Below are 22623 nucleotides of genomic sequence, written 5' to 3' on the forward strand. Positions count from 1 at the left end.
CAAGCAAGAAAACAAACAAACAATCACAACACAAGCACTGTCATTACCAATTGGGCATTCAAACCATCTAAGACCCCTAGGACACCTGACTTTAGAAAACTTTAGAACATCTTCTTTTGGGCTCATGGGCACAAATCTGTTCATGAGAAACAATGTTGTTTAACCATTAGCCCCATTTGTGCTTGAGTCAGACAGACCAAAATTCCAATCCCCAAATTATCATTTATTACCTGAGAAAATGTGGGCTAGTCACTCTTTTAATCCAAAATTCTCCTTATTTATATAGTAAAGACAATAGTGCTAATGCAGTTCTGAAGTGCTATGTGAGAATTATGTATATCATGCACTTATTTATCATAATGTCAAGTATGAAACTAGATAATACCTCTTTAAAAATTTTTTTTAAAAATTATTTTTAGAGAGATGGGAAGGAAGGGAGAAAGAGAGGGAGAAAAACCTTGATGTAAGAGAGAAACATGGATCAGTCGCCTCTCGGATGCACCCCAAACAAGGACTGAATCCGCAACCTAGACATGTGCTCTGACTGGAAATGAAACCTGTGACAATTAAGCTTGGGGGATGACACCCCACCAACTGAGCCACACCTTCAGGGCAATATTTCTTTTTAAAATAATGATTAAATATAAAGATATCCTCTGAGATAACTGAATGAGGTATTCTGTTTTTAAAAATCCTGCTCAATTGGAAAATGTTTGTGAAATACACTAGTTTTATTTTAACATGGCTAATGTCAAAGTATATTTCTGACAACTACCGACTAGGTCCAGCTATTTGTTAACATTATCCTAAGCTGGTCTTAGTAAGGGCATTGTATCAACATAAGAAGGGAACTGATAATTGTATAATTCTAAGGATCAATTTGCTCTCAACCAGTTCATATGAGAGGTATATCAACTTATTTAACATATAAAAGTAGAGTGATAAGGCTGTAGCTTTTATTCCATTTAATTTGGGGAGAACAGGGGGTGGAGAGATTGAGCAAAAAGAAAAAAAGGACTCACGGACATGGGTAACAGTGTGGTGATTGTCTGGAGGAGGTGGATATAAGGGCATTAAATGGTAATGGAAAAAATACAATAAAAATATGCAACCATGAAAAACCTCTTTGGGTGTTAGCTGAGGTTTTAAAAGTATGGATAATGGACAGTTGGTTCTGGTTGAAATTCTCCCTCATAAATGGCAGGTTTCATGTACTTGATATGAGGGAAATTTTTCAGGAATACTCTGCTGTAATTAGGACTGAATTTTTCATTCTGTCAGGAATGTTATGTGTGTATATGTGTGTGTGTGTGTGTGTGTGTGTGTGTGAGTGTGTAAGTATGTGTGTGTAGGTGAAAGAGCAAGGATTCTTTTTTCAAAAAAATTTTTATTATATTTTTCCATTACTGTTTAGTCCTCTTAGTACTTCCCCTTGCAATCACTACACTGTTGTCCATGGCCATGTGTCCTTTTACCTTTTTACTCAGTCCCTGTACCTCTAACCTCGTGCCCCCCTCAGCTGTCATCCTGCTTTCTATAAGTTTGTCTCTATTTTGTTTGCTAGTTCAGTTTGTTCAGTTCAATTCCATGTATGAGTGAAGTCATATGGTATTTATCTTTTTTGACTGGCTTATTTCACTTAGCATAATGTTCTCTAGGTCTGTCCATATTGTTGCAAAGTGTAACATTTTCTTATTTTTTACAGCCAAGAAATATTCCATTATGTAAATGTCCCATAGTTGTTTTATCCACTCATTTTGTCTATGTGGCGAATCACATTTGTTGATTTTTGAATGTTGTACCAACTTTGCATTCCCAGAGTAAATCCCACTTGATTATGGTGTATGATCTTTTTGATGCATTGCTCTATTTTTGTTTCCTAATATTTTACTGAAGATTTCAACATCTATGTTCATCCGGGATATTGGCCTATAATTTTCTTTCTTTGTAGTGTCTTTTTCTGGTTTTGGAATTAGGATAATGCTGGCCTCATAAAATGAGCTTAGGAGCCTTCACTCCTTGAATTTTTGAAATAGTTTGAGAAGGAGAGGTGTTGAGAAGGAGAGTTCTTCCTGGAATGTTTGGTAAAATTCACCTGAGAAGCCATCTGGTCCAGGGACTTTGTTTATTGGGAGTTTTCCGATTACTGCTTCAATTTCACCAGGTATAATCTGTCTATTCAGATTCTCTGATTCTTCCTGATTTAGTTTGGGAAGATTGTATGTTTCTAGGAATTTATTCATTTCATCTACATTTTCCAGTTTGTTGGCATATGGTTGTTCATGATATTTTCCTGCAATCGCTTGTATTTCTTTGGTGTCACTTGTTATTTTGCCTCTTTTGTTTATGATTTTATTTATTTGTGTCCTCTCTAATTTTTCTTGATGAGTCTGTTTAGAGGTTTGTCAATCTTGCTTATCTTTTCAAAGAAACAACTCTTAGATTCAGTGATGTTTTGTATCTTTTTTTAGACTTTATTTTGTTTATTTCTGCTCTGATCTTTATTATTTCACTCTTTCTACTCACTTTAGGCTTTGTTTATTGTTCTTTTTCAAGTTCCTTTAAGTGTGAAGTTAGATTGTTTATTTGAGCTTTTTCTTGTTTTTTGAGATAGGCCTGTTAGGCTATGAATTTATCTCAGTATTGCTTTCCCGGTGTCCCACAGATTTTTGGATTGTTCTGTCCTCATTTTCATTTTTTTCAAGGTATCTTGTGATTATTCCTTGATCTCATTGTTGACCTGTTCATTGTGTTATAACATGTTATTTAGCTTCCATTTCTTTGCATGTTTTCAGTGTTCTTATGATTGATTTCTAGTTTCATGGCATTGTGGTCAGAAAAAGGCTTGATATGATTTCAATCCTCTTAAGTTTATTGAGATTTGTTTTGTATCCTACCATGTGGTCTATCCTAGAAAACATTCCATGTGCACTTGAAATGTATGTATATTCTGCTACTTTGGGATGAAGTGCTCTGAAGTTATCAATTAAATCCTTTTAATCTAGTATGCTGTTTAAGGCTGCTGTCTCCTTGTTGATTTTCTGCCTGGAAGATCTATCCATTGAAGTCAATGGGGTGTTAAAATCCACAACTATGACTGTATTTCTGCCAATTTCTTCTTTTTTATTCATCAAGATTTGCTTTACATATTTAAGTTCTGCTATGTTGGGTGTGTAAATGTTTATTAGGGTTATATCCTCTTGTTGGATTGTTCCCTTTATCATTATGTAGTGTCCTTCTTTGTCTCTTTCTATAGACTTCATTTTAAAGTCTATTTTGTCAGATATAAGTATTGCTAACCCAGGTTTTTTTCCTCTTCACTGGCATGAAATATAATTTTCCATCCTTTTTTTAGTCTGTGCGTATCTTTTGATTGGAAGTGGGTCTCTTGGATGCCAATATTGTTTCCATGTATGTCTTGCTTTCTTATCCATTCAGAAACCTGTGTCTTTTGGAACATTTAAGCCATTTACATTTAAGGTCATTATTGATAGGTATATATTTAGTGCCATTTTATTGTTAGACTATTTTTCTCTGTTTTTTTCTTTCTCTTTTTTTTCTTAAAGAAACCCTTAAACATTTGTTGCATACTTGTTTGATGTTAACAAACTCCTTTATCTTTTACTTGTCTGGGAAGCTTCTTATTTCTTCTTTGATTTTAAATGACAGCTGTCCTGGGTAAAGTAAGCCTTGGTTGCAGGACCTTGCTTTTTATCACCTTGAATATTTCACTCCCTTCTCATCTGAAATGTTTCTGTTGAGAAATCCGATGGAAGTCTAATTGGTGTTCTCTAGTATGTAATTACCTGCTTTTCTCTTGTGGTTTTAAGATTTGCTCCTTGTCTTTAAGCTTTGTCATTTTAATTATGATGTGTCTTGGTGTAGGCCTCTTTGGGTCCAAGTTGTTTGGGACTCTCTGAGCTTTCTAGACTTGTATGCCTTTTCCTTTCACCAGATTAAGGAAGTTTTGGTCATTATTTCTTCAAATAGGTTCTTGATCACTTGCTCTCTTCTCCTGGTATTCTTGTGATGCGGATGTTGTTACACTTCACGTTGTCCAAATATTTCTTAAACTCTTCTCATTTTTTAAAATTATTTTTTTCTTTTTGCTGCACTACCTGTGTGTTTTTTTCTACTTTGTCTTCAAATCACTGATTTGATCCTCTGCTTCATCTAACCTACTGTTCATTTCTTCCACTGTATTATTTATTTCATATATCGCATTCTTTGTTTCTGACTGGTCCTTTTTTATGGTTCCCTGCTGTTGAGTATCCTTTAATCATTACTCTAAACTGTCTATCTAATAAATTGCTTGCCTCCATTTTATCTAGTTATTCTGGAGAATTTTATTGTTATTACATTTGGAGTCTGTTTCTTTGTCTTCCCATTTTGGCTGCTTCTTTGTATTTGTTTCTATATATTAGTTTTGTTTCTATATAATTGTTTCTATAGATCTGCAAAGACTTTGAGGCAGACCTATGTCAAACTCAGCCTGTGATCGGCTCTGGGCAACCTGTTTGGAGCTATCAGTGATCCACATTATGTGCCTCCCTCTGCTGGCCTGTTTGTATGCAGAAAGAACCAGGCTGTGCACCAAGGCCAGCTGCTACCAGCACCAAACCTGGAGGTAGGATCAGCCAAAGCCTCCAAGCTCCCAGAGTTCACCTTAATTGTTAAACTTCATCAGTCATACAGCCTCAAGCTGTATTCACAGCAAGGCTTAAGCAGCACATTGTAAGACAGAGTAATTCCTGCAAGTGAGGCTATTGCTCCCCCTCAGGTTGGTGTGACTTGGAGGGGACTGTTCTGCCTGAAGAAGATGGCCTCTGCAGTATGGGGAATGATTCAGCACAGGGATCCTGGTGGCTGTTCCTTCAGTTCTTTCCCTAGAGCCAACAGCCTGAGGCTCTCCTTGAGTGTCTCTTGTCCACTCTGCCCTCCCTCTGCCAGAGCCCTGGGTAGGTGTCTACAAATGAAATTTTGTGCACTGGCCCTTTAAGATGTTCTGTGAGTCTCCAGCTGTCTTTCCCTGGCAAACAGAAAATCCAGTGCTTTTCACAACTAGATGTTATCTGAGTTCCTTTCTTGGCTAGTTCCTTTCTTGTGCTATAGGCTCGGGAGACCAGCTTGGTGTTTAGACACTTTTCAGACACTTTTAGACACTTTTCAAGAGGACCCCCTGGTCAATGAACTATCCCTCAAGAACTTCAGCTGCTGCATTTGGGAGCTCAGCCAGCCTTTTCACACCTCTTCTGCACTCCCTATCAGTCTTATTGTGGTGAAGTGTTTCTTTTGTGTGTTTTTGGTTACAAGGCTTCTCTCCTGCTCATGTTCAGTTGGTTATTCAGCATGATTTCTATACAATTTAGTTGTAATTCCAGATTGGTCCTGAGAGGAGGTTTTTGCAGCTTTCACTTACTCTTTTGCCATCTTGGGTCATGGGGCAAGGTTTCTTCATTCATTTTGGCTATTAGATTTAGATTGGTTTATAAACTACAGAAATTTATTTCTCATAGTTCTGGAGACTGGGCAGTCCAAGAATAAAGAGCTGGCAGATTTGGTGTCTGGTGAGAGCCCTCTTTCCAGTTCATAGATGGCTGTCCTTTGGCTGTGGTCTAACTTGGCAGAAATAGAGCTCTCTGGTGTCTTTTTTTATATGGGTGCTAATCATATTCATGAAGTCTCCACCTCATGACCTAGTCATCTCCTGGAGATTAGGTTTTAATATAGGACTTTTTGGGGGGTGGGGCACAAACATTCAATTTATGTAGTAAAAGTTGTTCTTAGGCCAGAGATCCTACTACAATCTAAAACAGATCTTTTTAGGGTAGTGACACTCCAAAGAATGAGAGAAGTACTATCTATATTTATATATCTCTCCCTTGGGGCAGAAGCTATGGGCAAGACTATTTCCCATCTACATGGTCTTTCATTTCTATTTGAAATAATAATAATAAAGATGGTGAATAAGCATAACATACCATCAAAATTAAAAAAGGGTAATAAATATTGAAGTAATAATGATAGTAATGATGAAATTTTACCTTGAAAATATTGATCAACCAGTTAACAAAACACATACAAAATTCTGTTGTACGGACACCAAGGAGTGCCCTTATACAAATTAAAATGGAAGAACAATCTTTCAAATGCCCTGTACATCCTTAGCAGCAAAGCCAATTTCTTTTTACAACAGCCAGTATAGAGTGAATTTCATTCCTGGCAGCATGCTAGATATTTTATGAGCATTATTTCTAGTCTTTGCAACAATAGCAAGAGGAAAGGAGATTTAATCTCATTTTACAAATGAAGAATAATGCCACCAAGAACAGTGTTTATTTCTGGTGAAAAATATTTTTGGAACCCTTAGCAACACTGTAGCTTTCTATTGATAGGTAACACAGTCAAATCCAGAGTTTGCCTTGAGTCACCAAAGTAATTGACATTGGCTTTTCTTCTTGTCAGTGCTAATGGATAAAGAAAGGTCTGCTAACTCCTGGGCCTCACCATGTACACCAGACATTGGCAAACTGGAGTTCATGATCCATATCTGGCCCACCTCATCTGTTGTATGTCCTTTGAGCTTTTACATTTTAAACAGCTGGAAAAACTCAGAACAGGAATGATACTGTGTGATACCTGAAAACTATATGAAACTCAAATTGCAGTCTCCCTAAATAAAAGTTTTATTGAAACATAGTCATTCCAACCCATTAACATATTATTTATAGCTGCTTTGGTGCTATAATGGCAGTAGAGGAGTTGCAACAGAAACCCAATGACTTGGAAAGCCTACCATATTTGATACTTGTCTTTACACACACACACACACACACACACACACACACGCACGCACACGCACGCACATACACAAGTGTGCTGAGGTCTTGTTGTAGACTGTGAATTCCTTGAGGACAGAGAAGATGTCTCTAGTAGACATTATTATTATTTTTATTGCAGTTGTGTTGTAGTTGTATTACAGTTGTTTCAATTTCCCCCCTTTGCTCTCCCCTGCCCCACCCACCTGTTTCCCCACAGTCGGTCCCCACGCTGTCGTCCATGACCATGAGTCATTTATACCTGTTTCTTGACTAGACCCTTCTCCTCCTTTCCCCCTTATCATCCTCTACCATCTTCTCTAGTCACTGTCAGTCTATTCCTTGTTTCCATGCCTTTGGTTCTATTTTGCTCATTTGTTTATTTTGTTCATTAGATTCCTCTTATAGGTGAGATCATATAGTATTTGTATTTCATTGCCTGGTTTATTTCACTTAGCACAATACCCTCCAGTTCCATCCATGCTGTTGCACAATGTTGGAATTTCTTCTTTCTTTCTACTGTATAGTACTCCATTGTATAAATGTACCATAGTTTTTTGATCCACTCATTTACTGATGAGCACTAAGGCTATTTCCAGCACTTGGCTATTATAAATAATACTGCTATGCACATAGGGATACATAAGTTCATTTGAATTGGTGTTTCAGGATTCTTAGGGTATAATCTCAGCAGTGGAATTTCTGGATCAAAAAACAGTTCCATTTTTAATTTTCTGAGGAAATTCCACACTGTTTTCCACAGTGGCTGTACCAGTCTGCATCCCCACCAAGAGTGCACTAGGGTTCTCTTTTCTTCACATCCTTGCTGGCACTTGCTGTTTTTGATTTGTTAATGATGGCCATTCTGTCTGTTGTGAGGTGGTATATCATTGTGGTTTTAATTTGCATCTCTCTGATGGCTAGGATGTTAAGCATCCTTTCATATGTCTATGGTCCCTCTGTATATATCCTCCTTGGAGAAGTGTCTATTCAGGTCCTTTGCCAATTTGTTAATTGGATTGTTTATCTTCCTGGTTTGAGCTATATAAATTCTTTGTATATTTTGGAGATCAAATCCTTGTCAGAGATATCATTGGCAAATATGTTTCCCAGGCATTTTCATTTTGCTGATGTTTTCTTTAGTGGTACAGAAACTATTTAATTTGATGTAGTCCCTTTGTTTATTCTTTACTTTATTTCCCTTTCCTTAAAGGATATATCAGTGAAAATGTTGCTGTGTGGGATATCTGAAATTTTACTGTCTATGTTTTCTTCTAAGACTTTTTGGGTTATGGCTTATATTTAAGTCTTTTATCCATTTTGAGTTTATTCTGGTGTATGGTGTAAGTTGGTGGTCTAGTTCATTTTTTTTTTTTTGCATGTACCATTCCATTTCTTCCAACACCACTTGTTGAAGAGGCTATTTTTACTCCATTTTATGTTCCTGTCTCCTTAATAGGGGATGGGTTGAAACTATAGATTGCTTTGGGTAGTACAGACATTTAAAGATTTTAATTGTTCCAATCCATGAACATGGTATATGTTTCTATTTATTTGTATCTTCCTCATTTTCTTTCTTCAGGGTTCCATAGTTTTCAGAGTATAGGTCTTTTACCTCCTTAGTTAAGTTTATTCCTAGGTACTTTATTTTTCTTTTTGCTATAGTAAATGGGATATTTTTCCTAATTTCTGTTTCTGATATTTCATTGTTGGTATATAAAAATGCCTTTGATTTCTGAATATTGACTTTGTATCCCATCATTTTGCCAAATTCACTTATTAGGTCAAATAGTTTTTTGGTGGAGACATAGGGCTTTCTATGTACACTATCATGTTATTTGCAAATAATGACAGTTTTACTTCTTTCTTCCCAATTTGGATGCCTTTTATTTCTTTTTCTTGTCTGATTGCTGTGGCTAGAACTTCAAATACTAAATTGACTAAAAGTGATGGGAGCAGACACCCTTTTCTTGTTCCTGATCTTAGGGGAAAAGCTTTTGGTTTTTGCCTATTGAGAATGATGTTGGCAGTAGGTTTCTAGTATATGGCCTTGATTATGCTGAGGTATGCCGCAACTATTCCCACTGCTGAGAGTTTTTTTGTGATAAATGGGTGCTTGGTTTTATTAAACGCTTTGTCAGCATCTATTGACATGAACATGTGTTTTTATCTTTCATTTTGTTTATGTGGTGTATTAGGTTTATTGATTTGCAAATATTGTACCAACCTTGCATTCCTGGATGAATCCCACTTGATCATGGTGTACGATCTTTTACATGTATTGTTAGATCCAGTTTGCCAATATTTTGTTGAGGATTTTAGCATCTATGTTCATTAGAGATATTGGCCTATAATTTTTTTTCTTTGTTATTTCTTTACCTGGTTTTGGATTTAGGGTAATGCTGGCCTGGTAAGAAGAGTTTGGGAGTCTTCCCTCTTCCTGAATTTTTTGTAATAGTTTGAAAAGGATAGGCATTAACTCTTCCCTTAGTGTTTGGTAACATTCACCTATAAAGCTGCCTGGTCAGGACTTTTGCTTTGCTGGGAGTTTTTTGATTACTGCTTTGATTTCACTAGTTGTTAGCAGTCTATTCAGGCATCTTGCTTCTTCTTGATTCAATTTTGGAAGATTATGTTTTCAGAACGTATCACCCAGTTGTTAAATTTCTTGGCATATGTTCATAAGAATTTCTTATAATCCTTTGTATTTCTCTGGTATTGGTTGTAATTTCTCCTCTCGTGTTTCTGATTTTATTTATTTGGGTCCTCTCTCTTTTTTTCTTGATGAGTCTGGTTAAAGCCTTGTTGACTTTGTTTATCTTTTCAGAGAACCAGCTCCTGGATTTATTGATCCTTTGAATTGTTCATTTAGTCTCTATGTCATTTAATTCTCTGATCTTGATTATTTCCTTCTTTTTACTCACCCTGGGCTTTGTTTCTTGTTCCTCTAGTTCTTTAAGTGTAGGATTAGGTTATTTATTTGAGATTTTTCTATCTTCTTTAGGTAGGCCTATATTGCTATGAACTTCCCTCTCAGGACTGCCTTCACTGTGTCCCATAGGTTTTGGGTTGTTGTATGTTCTAGAAGACATTAGATTCCCCAGAGTCTAGCATATACAGTGATCTCTAAATATTGGTGATGTAAATGAATGAATGAATGAGAAACAAATAAATGAATAATTTACAAAGCTTTCAAGAACTGTCTTTTCTATATATCCTTTGTAATTTATTTTTGTGCATCATTTGAAAGAAATCTTTAACTGGACCTTCCCACCTTAAGTTGGTGGAGTAATGTATTTTCTGAAGCAAAACTGAAATGTCTTTTGTACATTAAACATATTTTCTGTCCTTTTACCTGAACATACTTTTATACAGGTGGCTATTGTGACCATATGTTTATCTTTTCTAGGACAGTGTGACTTTCTTTTTTATCTTGCAAGAGGACAAAGACAAGGCAAAGAAAGGGGAGGTTAAAGGTTAGGCAAGGCCTAAATCAATGCCCTGGGTCAGATGCCAGAGAGGAGCCTATAGACTTTAGGTGGAACTTTTGAAGTGGTGTGAGGGTCCAGGGTATATTTGTAAAGGAAAAGTGATTTTTCTACTAGTCACAAAGCCTGTGACTCCAAATGTTTGGTTTTTTCACACAAGGCAGTTCAGTTCTCTATGGACAACGAGTGAGTAACCTACAGTTTAATTCAATTCTGACAGTAACTGGAGTTACCACAGTCCCCACAGGTTAAAAGCTCAGTCCCACAAGACAGGTCCACACTTCAGATGCCAGCTACAAGTCTAGACTTCCTCTATTCCTGACTAACCAGCTGTATTTTGAGGAGTCATGCCCCCCTTTTCAGGTTTAATCGTTTGTTAGAATGGCTCACAGAACTCAGGAAAGCCCTTTATTCACTGCTACTACTGGTGTATTATAAAAGATACAACTCAGGACTAGCCAAATGAAAAGATGCTCTGGCCAAGTTATGAGGAAGGGGAGTAAAGCTTCCATGCCCTCTTTGGTGGAGGGTTTCAGCTGCCACCGAGCACCTCATTGTGTTAATCACTATAGAAGCTCTCATAACTGCATCAAGTAGGTGTTTATATGAAGGTTTCATTATGTAAGCATTATTGATCAAATCATTGGCCCTTGGTGACTGAATTCAATCTCCAGGCCCTCTCCATCCCCAGAGGTCAGTGCTGGGGCTGAAGGTTCCAACCCTCTAATCACATGGTTGGTTTCTCTGGTAATACCTCCAGCCTTTAATAGTCACTTCATTAGCATAAACTCTGGTGTGGTTGAAATAGGCTTATTATGGATACCAAAAGATGCTCTTCTCACCTCTGTCAGTCAAGAAACTCCAAGGTTTTAAGGAGCACTGTGCCAGAAACCAGGGACAAAGACCAAATACATATTTCTTACATCAAATATGGCAAAGTGGTGTGGGAAAGATGTACAAAGGAAGACAGGGAGAATTGAGGGAAAGCTTTGACCTATGAGGATTCTGTCAGGCATGGCCTATCCTGTGGTCATGATGTTGAAGGACAGCCAGGCATAGGTTGCAAGCCTGTCTTTCATCCACTGAGACCACAGATAGACTATGCTCTTGTCTCCAGTTTGTCACCTCAGTATGTACTGTAGAATACCTTGTCGACACTTACTTAAGCTTGGTTCTAAGAGGGTGACCAAAAGAAGGGAGGGCAGGGAATGGAGATGAAGAGCATGCAAATAAGAGAAGACTGTGATGTTTTCAGTAAGGACATTTTTTACCTGAGACTCATATTTTAAGTCCTGGCCTTTCTCCCTGAGCTTCCAACCAGCTGTCTGCACTGAAGTGCTTTGACGCATTATTGTACTGTACACCGGGTTGCTCATTTAATCAGCCGTGGTGCTGCTCTTCACATAGAGCATGACACACTTGACAGATTTATCACAAGACTGTGGGCTCTCTTTTCTGCAGCACTGTGGAACCCTTCCCATTAGTGATAGCAGGAGTGATGTTTATGCATGAAGAGAGGCTGTTTGGGCAATTGTAGCTTCCACTGCTGGTGTAAGCACAGCTCCCACTTATCAAGTAGGGCTAATAGGGGATCTTCATATGTACGGCAGAATCAATTCTCTGTACATGGCCTCTGCTACAAAAATAATTGCTGCTCACTGGTGGTAAAGATCTCAGCAATGTCAGGGCCTTAATGGTGAGATTAATGTTCTACTGCTCCCGGGCAGGGCCAGTCCTCTTTAAAAAAAAAAAAAAAAAATTCCTGAGAGCTTGCTGAGATGTGTTCCAGGTGAAATGTGGAGCTTTGCTGATTTGTTGTATTATTTGGGTGAAACTTTTCTCTGTAGATAATTTCCTCTCTAAACACTATAATTAGCTGAAGCAACCAATGAATGGCTTAGGGTCCATTCCCGGGGTCTGCAACTTAAATGTACATGTAACTGTGGATAAGCTGTTTTTTCTTTCTGAGTCTTGGTGTCTTCTGCTTTAAAATAAGGGAGCTGCATGAGATGGTTTCTAAACATTTTTCTCATACATTTTACAGGTATCATGTTATGTTGAAAATGTTTGGTTTTTGTCTCATTTTTTTCTTCCCTACTAGATTGCGATCACATCTCTGATGTTGTCTGAAGAGTCTAGCCCAGTTCTTGGTACACATAATACGGACTCAATAGACATTTTGTTTATTGAAAATAAAATCTTGTGATTCTATAACTATAAATCATTTGTGTACTCATGAAACAACAGTGGAATTCCCTGGATGATATATTTACTATTCTTTTTGTATCAGGAAAATTTAAACAAAAATTTAATGGAATTAAACTTATTGCAATAGTAACATTGATATTGTTACCTTATTGCATTATAAATATTAAATTAAAAAAGACTAAGCTCTTACTATTGGCAAGAATAGTCAGAGAATTCATATATGAACTTGATTAATACGTGGGTAGAGTTTATTTTGATCTGTGAAGGATTGGTATGAGTGGTTAATAGACAGAGTAAAAATATAAAATCATTGTAGATGAGAAGTAAATAAATAAATAAATAGTATAGAGTGTCTGTAGAACAACAAAGTGAGGTATTGATTGCAAACAGTTGTGATTGGAGAATTGAAGGAAATCAGGTTAAGTGTGTTCGCCAAAGTGATGAGAGCCTTGGCTGAGACTCAGGTATAGTTTAGGCCTATTTTAGTAACAACACAGCAGTCACAGAAACTAATGGTTCTTTTAGAAAAACAGAATGTCACAGTGAAAGCTGGCTTGGAGAAAACATACTTTTAAATGTTTACCTGATTGAGAAAATAGAAGGAATCTGCTACCTTTCTTTTTAACAGGAAGTTCAACTTCCATCCACCATGGAATGTCTACATTTGCATCGTTGCTCCAATTTTAGTTAATGTGTAGTGTATTTAGAAAAAAATGATATTTATTATGATACTACTTCATCATCTGAATGATTCATCTTTTATTTGCTACTGGGTTCTCTCTACATTTTTTCAAGTTTTTTGTTTTGTGATAGTTAATTTTGTGTCAATTTGACTAGGCTGTGATATTCTAATATTTTGTCAAACATCAGTCTGAATGTTACTGTGAAGTTGGTTTTTAGATATTATCAACACTTAAGTAGTAGACTTTGAGTAAAGAAGATTACCCTCATCTAACCAGTTGAAGACCTTAAGAGAAAAGACACGTCTTTGAAGAAGAAGGAGTTCAGTCTCAACATCAACTCTTAGCTGTAACATCAACTCTTCCCTGAGTCTCCAAACTGCCAACTTTTTCTGTAGCTTTTGAACTTGTTAGCCCCCATAATTGTGTAACCAATTCCTTAAAATAAATCTAGATAGATAAACACACACGCACCCTATTGATTCTGTTTCTCCAGAGAAGCCTGACTAATTCAGTTGTGTTTCCATAGTTAAACTCTGATGCAATCCTTTTAAAATCCAGTTGATGAACTCAGAAGTCACTGTGCCATATTTTCAGCCTTGGTCCCAATCCCGCTATCATCCCTGCCCTTAGTCTTCAACTGCGTGATGGAAGAGAGTATGTATTTCCTCTATACTGTTTCTCTTTTTCACTTCTGAAAGTGAAATTATATTGGACCCTTATATAATACGGGTTGGAAATACCACTGTTATGAAAGGTGCTCAGCCTATTTCCGCAGCACTGGAAGACATTCTAGCCAATTTAGTGCATACGAGACACCAAAATATAACTGCTATTCAACAAGTTATTATCGCCTCCTCCTTCTCTTCCTTTTTTCTGTTATTTTTTTGAAGAAGAATATTTTGACCTTTTCCCGAAAATATTCCCACTCCTTTTGGTTGCCTTCTCTCTCTCACCTCTCTCAAGAACTTACAGCTTCCAAAGATGTAAAAGTAACATGGATATTGTTTCCAAATGTTTTATTTGTTTTCTTTATTCAAGAGAAAGCTTAATTTAACTGAAATAAGAGTAAAGACACTTTTGAAGAGTCTGCTTCAGAGTAATCTTCTGTCTTTTGAAAGTAGTGAAAACAGATAGGAAGCATGTTAAAGTAAGAGCTGTTCCGCTGTTTATGCCAGCATTTGTAAACACTGGGAGGCCCGTTCTTCTCTACATAGGAGAACTATTTTGGCTACAGTTTTTCTGTTCTGTTTTTGACTGTACAAACTCATTTCCTTGGATTTTGCTTGAAGCCATGTGTTTGATTACAGATCAAGAGGTATTACTGGGGAGCAGGATATACTCCGGAATTTTTTCTAGTCATTTAATTAGGCTCTTTTTTTCTCCCCTATGTTTTTGCAACATTGAAGTTAATATATATTCACTGCAAAAAAAAAAAAAAAAACCAAACCAAACAACAAAAACAAATACAAAAAAAACTTGAAAATTTAAACAATTTCATCCATAATTTAATGATGTATAAATAATGACTGTTAGTGTTATAGTAATTTTTCTTGTATTCTTTGTATGTGTGTATGTATGAGTGTGCACATATTCATAAGAAAGCAAGAGGTTGATAGAAAGCAAAGGTCTAAATTGCTGTTTAGAAACCAGTAACCTCACATTTCTTGATACCAGGTACAATCAAATTTCATCTGACTTTGTTCTTACTCATTAGGCCTGAAGTCCAATCTTAGTTATTTTCAGCATCTTCTTTTCTTAGGCTTGAACAAAATGGCAGCATTTCTACAAATCCAGGAAACATGAAGAGCCCCTGCTTTCCAGTTTATTTAGAGATTGTGCCTCCCAGTGCCCCTTGTCCTGTCCCATGCGAGGGCCTGCTCTCGCTTCCAGAGACATGGAGCCTAATACTCTGTTTTCAGTGGCCCTTCTGCACACTCCACTTAGAGGTCTGGCCACATGCAGTTTATTCTTCAAGGACACTTCAACTTGCCATCTACACTCTCTCCTTGAAGGTATTTGCAACCTTCTCATTCTTTTCTCATGATCTTGAGGAATTTTTTAATCTTCTAACTGCTACTTGTCCACCCCAAAATCAGGCCACAATATCCTTTAACCTTAAGAAATACCTAGCTTTTCTTTCTTTCTTTCCCATTCATTTGTATCACAAAATTTAAAGGCTTATCTGAAAAACTCCGTGTTTAAGATGAGCAGGTTTCAGGCCCTTGGATCCAGCAAACACCATTTAAGTTTCTAGGTGTAAGAAGTCTCCAGTCTTGACATTTAGTTTCTGGAAATCCACCCCTCACAGATGAATAGGAAGCTTCTTCTACATGTAGCAAAAGATAATAGATTTCAGTTTTCATATATTATTGCACTAAGTGCCAACACCTCAACTTGTTTACATAGAAGTAAAACATTATTGGAATGGCATTATAACTACAAGTTTGTATTTCTCCCTCTGTCTCTGTCTCTCCTCTTTTAACATTAGTAACATTATGACTATCTTCTCATACAACCTTTTTTTTTTTTTTCAATTTGCATTGATAAGAATAAATGGGCAGATGTTCAGGAAGTTAGTTGGTATACGAGGTCTGTCTGGAAAAAGTCCATTCATTGTTAATAAAACGAGAAGAGTTTGTACAACATCAGTATAACTCTGCAGCAAGGGAGAGTGGACTGAAATATACATATGTGAAAAATGATGACTTCACTGTACTAGTCAGTGGGGGCAGTAGATGTCATTGACTAAGCATGTATAATGTATGGCCATCACATTCAAAATGACTGAGTGAATACAGCAATGAATCTGCATCAGATTTTGCATTAAGCTTGAACATTTCTCTGTGGAAACTACTTGGATGATTCAGAAGGCTGCAGCTATAGGCAACTGGTGACTGGCAGCTTCATCACAACAACGCTCCTGCTTATGCATCATAACTCGTGCAGAGATTTTTGGTGAAACATCAAATCATCCAGGTGACTCAGTCCCCCTACATCCCAGATTTGGCACTCTGTGACATCTGGCTTTTTCCAAAACTAAAATCACCTTTGAAAGGGAAAAGATTTCAGACCCTTGATAAGATTCAGGAAAATAGGACAGGGCAGCTGATGGTGATTAGGTAAACTCTGTGAGGTCCCAAAGTGCCTACTTTGAAGGGGACTGAGGCATCTTTGTCTTGTGTACAATGTTTCTTGTATCTTCTTCAATAAATGTCTCTATTTTTCCATATTACATGGCTGGATACCTTCTGAACAGACCTCATATATCCAATAAACTTGTGTTCTTCACCTAGGTTATATCAAATGCTTCATTAAAAAAAAACAGTATAAACACTTTTTGCAGAGCACCTAGTCCTATTAGACGATTAGGGAAATACCAAGTTTTCTGTTTATGAACTCTGCAGGAAGGGTTCAGAACATTTGCATTGAGCTTCGCTTAACCAACTGTGTTTTGCCTGATTAGCCTAATTACTCACAAACAGAAACCAAAACAAAGTAGTCTCCATTCCTTTTCTTTTTTCACTCTTCCCATTCTGTGGTGGCTAAAGATACTGTATATTCTTGACTGCTCCCCTTTGAGAGTAAAACTTGTTTTCTCTACGCTCGAATCTCACTGGTGCTGTGACCATTTAACCAGTAGAATGGGGCCTAAGTTATAGTGTGGCAATTCTGAGTCTAGTTTTTCTGAGGACTGGAGGCTCTCAATTTTTTTTTTTTTAAACTTCTTGGGATGCTTGCTCTTGGATACTGTTGCTTAGAACCTGCTCCCATGCTGTGAGATGCTCAAGCCACTGAGGGAGGTGTTGCGCAGGCATTTCCATCAGGTGCTCATCTTAGCTCCCAGCCAACAGCCAGCATGAGCTGATAGCCACGGGAGCGATCTTAGTGCTCTCTGATCAACGGTCCTCAGACAACTACAGGCTCAGTCAATATCAGAACTTCCTAGTCAATGTGCAGAATCTCAGATGGTAAAAAACATCTGTTATTATAAGTCAGTAGCTTTTGAAGTGGTTTGTTATAAAGCAATGAGATAAAGGAAATGAATTATTTTGATCTCTATTATTATAAGGCCATGAATGTAGTTAATTATCTTTAACCCCCATCAGGTGTATTTTTGGTTTTTATATAGTGGGTCCATCTTTATAAAAAAAAAGTTTGGTTTCATAAATATTTATTGAGAACCTACTCTGTGCCAGGCAGATTGTTTAGTCTGGAGATAAAATAAAGTCTGAGTCAGCAAGGGGCAGGGAGTTTAGCACAGAAAACATGTATAAATGAATAATTACTACCTTGTGATAGTTCTATTATAGAGATGATTTTTAAAAAAGATTTAACAAATACTTGAGCAGCTACTATATACCAGGTATGCAAGGCATTGTAAATGGATGGAAATGAAGTTGTTGCTCTAAAGGGATTTGTCACCTAGTGAAGAAGACAGAATAAAAACAGATGTTTTCAAAAATTATGTGGCAAGTGCTAGGACTGAAATATGAAGTAGTTGGTAATTCAATGCTATTATGTGCCTATAGCCCAGCATAGAAAATGGCATATAAAAGATATTTGATGCATTTTATATTTTATCTTTCTCCTTTGATAGTGTGATGGATTAAATACTCTAAAGACAGCTGGAACAGTGTTTTCCATCCTACATGCCCTTTGGCCATATGACCTTGAAGCTCCCCCATCAAGAAGAAGAATCTCATTGTACTCCTTTTAAAACTGGACTGGCCTTCAGGACTCACTTAAAACCAGCAAATCTGGTGGAAGTGATGCCATATGACTTCTGAAGCTGGGCCAGAGAAGGCCAAGCACTGTCAGCCTTGATCGCCTGGAATGCTCATTTATCAGTTGCTCCATCTCAGAGGGCTTTTTCTGGAACCCAGCTGCCATGCTGTGATAATCCCAAATCACATGGAGAGACTATAAATAGGCACACTGGTTGATAGGCCTAGCTGGGTCCAGTGCTTGAGATCATCCTAACTTGGGCACCAGACATATGAATGTAGGAGCCCCTAGCTGATTTCAGCTCCTGCCTTGTCTAGCCACCTTCAACCCACTGGCACCTTCCAGTTGCTCTAAAGCAGCGGTAAACCATCCCATTATGCTCTGTTCAGAATCCTGACCCGAGGAACCCATGATCATAATAAAAAGTTGCTATTTTATATCACTAAATTTGGAGTGGTTTGTTACACAGCAACAGTTAATTAGAACAGATGGGTTTCAAGAAATAAAAACTTAGCAATGAATTACATTATTTTTGAATAACATCTATAGAGAGGTTTGGTATTCCTGGATGCAAGTTTTTTAGTTAACACAGAAACTGAGAAAATATTTAGTTACTAATTAGTATCTGAATTTAAATCACAGGGATTTGGGAGTCAATCCCTGACTAAAATATTTTCCCACTTTATAAAATTGAATCTATTTGCTTGAGGAATATTTCATTTCTTCTGATAGGGACTACACCTCTTCATCTTCACATTTAGTGCAAGTGGAAATGTTGAAAAGACCTGATTTTTTTGATATTCATATCATAAATCTGTGAGACACAAAATTTCAGTTAGTGATTAGTGGGAGAGTATGGCTTGGTATATTCAGAGATACTGTCAACCTCAACTATAATGTATTTTGTCGCTTTTAATCACTAATTATCATTTGTAGGGAGAATTTGTCTATATGAAGAATTGGAGAAAAATGCAACATTAAACTGTAAAGTTCTCTTCCACGTTAGTCATTAGCCATTCCTCTTATTAACAATTAAACCATGCACATTTCTTAAATTGGCAACTTGAAAATTGTGTAAGGAAGATACTCATTTTAATTATGTGAATTCAAAGAGGTACTTTATTGCCATTTTTCTATCTTACAGTAATTGAGAAATCATTAAAAATTGGAATACAGTTCTATTAAACATGGAGAGTGGGGAGAGACTGTGTTAATATCCAAAGCGTTTCCTTTCTTGGACAGTAGTCTTGACAGATGAAATCATCAAATCTGAGCACATGCAGTAGTACGATAGGTGACATAGACGGGAAGCAAGAAGGTGCAGTACATGGTTAACTGATGGATGCAAATTATATCAGAGTCAGAAATGGATAAATGTCTTAGGCAAGTAAGAGGACTGGTGGTTACAGAAGAGAAGAAATGGAGTTAGAAGGGACAAAAGGTACTTAAGTCTGCTTTTCCTCTCATGATTATGAGGTGCTGCTGGGCCTAGACCAGGACAAAAAGAAAAAGAAAAACAAAAATCTCCTGGGATCATTGTATTTTTGGAACCTGAAATTCAGACAGTGAAATCTTGCTTCTTCAGGGAAAGCATGTATATTTCTTGATTCCCACCTTCCTGATTCTTTGCAAACAGGAGGAAAGCACAAAATAGAATAGATCCCAGGTCCAGGAAACCTTTCCAGGCCTCAGGCCTCACCAAATCATCCTCAGCACATCATGTTCAGTCCTCAGATCCTCTATTGTTTTCTTTCATACCTTGTGCTTGGCAACTAATGCATTTTTTAAGAACTCCTCAGACTTTATCTGAGTTATCTAATCACACTTTTTTTTAAAAAAGACATGTGAAGTTAACACCATGATAGGTAGTTCACAGTTGAACTGTCTCAGCTCTTTCCAGATGAAAAGATGCATGTAGGGTGTTGCTTGGGGCAAGAAAAGTTAAGCTAATTTAGGATTTAGTTCATTCCATGCTGAAAGTGAGTTAGAATATATTTATACATTTCTATGTATCTTTTTGGAATATATGTATACACACACATATTAAAAATAATGAACAAATAAAATTTTCTCTGGAATCTTTTTCTAACAAATTAAAGTTTTCATTTAATATTAAATGTGGATTGTTCTTTAGGAGATAATACATGCCTAAGTATTGGTATGCGAGAGTGCGTATTTGCAGTATTTTTCTTCCATTAAAATTTTTTGAGTTTGCTTCTTAGTTCAGTCACCAAGCTTCACTAAACTCTGTTAATTTTGTGAAATTTGGACTAGTGTTTTGCCACTTTAGAGATAATCCCTGAAAGCTTCCTTCTTGCAGATGGCAATAAATCATTCTCTCCACTAAAAGCCTCTATGTCATTTGAAATTTATTACAAAGAGCGGGTAGTGGACTTAAAAGCCATTTCACGTGTCTTATTACTTCAATCATCTAATTTATGGGTTTCAGCTGCATTTGTAGTTAGAAAAAGTATTTTCCTTCCCCTGATCAATATGAGTCTGGTTTTGCATTCATCCCCACTCATCCTCCCTGCCTGATTATATCCACTGCTTCTCTTGGATTTTATAGCTTCTGCAGTCATTCTCCAGGTCCCATCATTCAAGGCAATGCAATTCTAAATGGAAGGAAAGTGCCAACCAGGCTGCTGTAGATTGACTAAGCTTTACCAGCTCTTAGCTGCACTTGTCAAAGATACCTTAGTTATTATTAGTTGAGCAATCTTGCCCTAGGGAAGGGGAAGCTGTCAAAAACTCCTGTGTTTAATATGTACATCTCTGGCTTCATGGAGAGAGTATGAAGGAAACCGATTAAACACAGATGTGGTAGGCTTAAATAACACCCACTTAATACAAAGAATGGTAAAGAATTGGTATTCTTTATTGCCATATTGGAAGTGCTTTTTCTTCCAAAATATATAATATCTGTTCCCATATGTCAGTCATTCTCATCCCCATAATGAAAGAGAGTATGAGTGGGTGGATAAAATGAAGAAAAATACAGGAGAATTATAGTCCCTTATATCAGGCTGAGGTCTCATGTGAAAAACATCCACATGGGTATAATAATGATTGAACCACTGCAATGTCCAGGCCTAGACCTGGTCTTTGACTTTCATCAGGATAATTGTAAAAGCCGCTGACTATATTTTGTTCATTTCAATATCAGAAAAACAAGATGAGCACCCAAACATTCCTATCCTGTGTTACCATGAATATATCTAACCTTTATTGACCTTATATTTTCAATCCATTCAACCTCATGGGAAAATTCAAGATTTATTCAAAGCTTACTTACTACAAGCAAGATACTGAAAGACAATTATACTCTCCAATACAATTCTAGGTCAACATTGGGAAGTGAACAATGTTTTGTCTTTTGCACCCACATATTCCCTTCTTTGTTCCTCTTTCTTTTCCCCCCAATGGGACTTACGGGGGTGCCCATTCTCCACTCTTCTTCTGTGAGCAAAACTGGTGGGCTGCGTCCAGGAGAGCTGTTTCTCTTCCCTTTATTGCTTGGTGTGAGAGCACACTTGCACCATAACTGCCAACGATACCTTGTACTTGTATTCTCATCTCTCTTGCATCTATGACATGGGCATGAAATCCAATCCTTATAAAAGAGGCTAGAGGAGATGCCTACAAGGCACTCCTGAGAAACGTTTTACCTAATGAGATAGGCACATTGGTGGAAATACTTCCCTTCTTGTGATATGGTCGTGTCAGCCTGTGACACCTGACACGGCTGTCGTATGTTGTTAACATGTGGAGAAAGGAGGAGTGGAAAGATGACAGCACCTAGGTTCTTGGTAGTGAGCTGTCTTATTCCTGGAACACTTTGTTTATGAAAAATGACGTATTTTTACAGAGACAGGTGGTGTTTAGCAGTTTGGCCAAATAGCCTGGAATTTCTAATTCTGAGTTGCATATACCTATCTCTAAAATTTGAGGGATACTGTTCTTTCTTGGTGGTTCTTGTTCTCTTTGAGATAAATTAACCTCTCAGTTTAGGCTGAGAAGTAAAGGCAGGAGCTCCATGATCCAGGTCTACATGGAAGTTTTCTCATTAAAGACAATGACCAAAACTAAAGATTCATACTCTTTAGATGAAGAAACCTCAGTTTTTCCCCTCCAGTGAATCTTCCCCACAATATAAAGAATCCACAATTCCATAATTATTTGAAATGTTAGGAAGCAGGGACAGAGATTTTTAAAAAGGTGAATATTACAAACAAAAACTTTGCATAATAACAATATAATAAAATGCAGACCATTTTCATTTATGAATAAATGCAAGCATCCTAAATAAAATAGAAACAAATTGAATTGAACAACATATTAAGAGAATAAAACACCTTGACCATGTGGTGTTCATGCCAGCTATTTAAGAATAGCTCAATATTAGTAAATATCTTAAAATAATTCTCATATTTTAAACTGGACAAGAAAAATCATTATAAGCATTCCCCACAAATAGAAAAAAAAACAACATTTAACAACATTTTATATTCATTCTTCATAAAGAGTTCTTCATAAACTAGAAACAATGGATCCGTCATTAACATGATGTATAGGTAGATGGATATGCTGATGCTATTCCAGAGTAACAGGAAGTGATGTTAAAGGGATTTGTCTAAGAAAAAGAAGATCAAACATTATGAACAGCAGAATGACAACAAACACAATTATCAACAACTGAAC

The sequence above is a fragment of the Pteronotus mesoamericanus genome, unplaced genomic scaffold, assembly GCF_021234165.1.
Source record: "Pteronotus mesoamericanus isolate MK-2021 breed Mesoamerican mustached bat unplaced genomic scaffold, CSHL_Meso_final scaffold_31, whole genome shotgun sequence".
Lineage (NCBI taxonomy): Eukaryota > Metazoa > Chordata > Mammalia > Chiroptera > Mormoopidae > Pteronotus > Pteronotus mesoamericanus.